This window comes from Stegastes partitus, unplaced genomic scaffold, assembly GCF_000690725.1.
Source record: "Stegastes partitus isolate 25-593 unplaced genomic scaffold, Stegastes_partitus-1.0.2 Scaffold2042, whole genome shotgun sequence".
NCBI classification, from domain to species: domain Eukaryota; kingdom Metazoa; phylum Chordata; class Actinopteri; family Pomacentridae; genus Stegastes; species Stegastes partitus.
Genome location: NW_007579773.1, coordinates 89,341 through 91,769, shown reverse-complemented (window position 1 = coordinate 91,769; position 2,429 = coordinate 89,341). Strand labels below are relative to the sequence as shown.

Here is a 2,429-nt window from a genome sequence, read left to right as displayed (position 1 = left end):
AGGAATACATGTGAGGACGACTGTAGATCCAAACTATTAAATTAACCACCAATAATCAGTTCTGTCTAATCGGTCCAATAGAATTCACCTAAACTAAATATTTAGGTTTCAGACGGAGCGAGACGTGAACATGTGGCCTTGTGAGTGTTTATTCAGTCAAGCTGAGTTGTGATTGGCTGATGAGAAACACAACATGATCAGCGTTAGAAACTCAGACGAGCTTTAAAAGTCGTTCAAAATGCACCAAAAACGGTTCAGGAAGCTATTTTGAGATGCATGACGACTCATCCAGGTCCGGTTCTGTTCTCCAGGGTTTAGTCGTAGAGTTGGATTATTTTTTTAAAGCAGCTTGTTGTCGTCATTGTCGTCATTTTTTAGGTTTCACTTCTCAAATCAAACACGCGTCTGCGTCCACGATGTGATTTCCAGGCTTTTCTTTCCAGTCATGTGAGAGTGAAGTCAAACTGCTCGGTCCGCTTACAGCCAGCTTAAAGCAGCATTTAGAGTCTGACAGCAAACTAGAACCACATCACACGAAGCTGCAGCAGCAAATTAACACAACAAAAAAGAGTTCATTTAGTAAAACCTGCTGTTAGGAGAAAGACCAGAGAGTAAGAAAGCAAAGATTTGTTTATGTCAAACGATTGCACATTTTAAATGGTCTAGTTTATTTAGTATGGATAATCATATTATTTAAACACAGAAATGTCCGTGTGTTGCTTTATTTATATCGTTAAACAACTAAAAAAGAAGAGACGGATGTATTTGGACAGAATTTCTCTGTTTCTAAAGTAGGTTCAACGTGACAAAACGTTGATGAAGCTTGAATCAGTGCTTGTTTTGTCAAACTAACAGCAGAAAAAACACCCAAATATTCAGTTTATTAACATGTAAGTCAAAGAAAAGCAGAAAATGATCACGTTCAAGAAGCTGGAAGCAACTTTTAAAGATAAATTAATTATCACAAAAGAAAAGTCTGAAATGTTTCAACTCCTTGATCCAGAGGAGGCGCTTTAGAAGAACCAGGTGTCCGACAGGTGAAGAAGCAGAGAACGGCAGCGAATCACCGCGTTAGAAGTCCATTTGTTCAGGTCTCGAGATTCATCAGCGTTCACATCAGAGCTGCTCAGTTAGTGTTCAGCTGTTAAAGGAATGGTTTGAGTTTTGTCAAGAAGTCTAAATTGTTTGATGCTGGCTCTTCAATACGACTATTTTCATTTTTTTTCTTTTATGAGCTCAATATTTCAGCTGTTTTTCAGGTTAAATCCAGACTAATTATCAATGATATCGATAATCAGCTGTTGACTGATCGTATGAAAGCTCTTGAATGTGTGGTTGGAAGAACTGTGGAGGATGTCTTATGAAGGAGAATTTGACATTTGAGACGATACCATCAACACAAACTGCCTGAAGCACGTTCTCATGTGAAACCCGAGGCGGCGTCTTATCAATAAACATCTGACTGTCAGAGTTTCAGGAAACAGCGAGTGACTAAAACGTACCGACAAGAGTTCAGAACTCACGTTTTCCTCGTTGGTTCAGGCGAGGAGGTGGAAATCAGTTTGTTCTGTCGTTGACTCGATGCTTCATGACAAATAGAAACCAGACGAGATCGATAACAGAGAAAAGGGCTTCAGCCAAAACCTGCATTTAAACATTCAGGTGATCAGGAGGACGATGATCTCCTCTGAGCTGTGACAGCTTTCTGTTTCTCTCCACAAACTGACACCAACTTCATTTAAAGACAATCAGTGAAAACATCTGTATCTCTGTATCATCTGTCAGAGCTGCAGCCATGAACTGATTAACGACTGATTTCAGCTTCTTCAGTGAATGTTTTCTGGTTTCTTTCCTCCTTTGTGACAGTAAACTGAAGGTCTTTGGACTAAACGAGACATTTGAGGAAACTCTGATCGATGTAAACAACTATTAGATTCATCTGGGACGCATTTAGTGACGTTTTTGTAATAAAAAGCAGCAGACGTGTACGTTAGAGAAGCTGGAAAGTATTTTCTGATTCACAGTTAGAGCTGCAGCGGTTTAGTTGTGAGCTATCAACTGTTTTGATCATCAATTTATTCATACTCATCAGTTTAAGACGTTTTTTAAATATAAAAACACTTTGATTTCAGGGTTTGCAGCTTCTTAAATGTGATCTTTCGACATTTTCTACCATTTTTTGGACATTTTAGAGCCCAAACAACTGATAAATTCATCCAGAAAGTCATTTATTTGTGATAAAAGACAAGAAACAGCAGCAGATGTGTACATTTGATGGGCTTATCAGAATATTTGCTGATTCACAGTTAAAGCTGCATCCATGAGTCCATTAACAGATAAACGGACGGCTATGAAATTAATCTGCAACTGTTTGAAAAGTTGATTTCAGATCCTTCTGGTGATATTTTCTGGTTTCTTTCCTTCTCTAT

At 38.5% G+C, this 2,429-nt stretch overlaps 1 protein-coding gene across 1 annotated transcript in view; it reads left to right on the top strand.

Moving 5' to 3' along the window:
• Positions 1-2,429, top strand: part of shld3 (shieldin complex subunit 3) — a 7,426-nt gene that overhangs the window by 3,563 nt on the left and 1,434 nt on the right. The window lies entirely within an intron of this gene.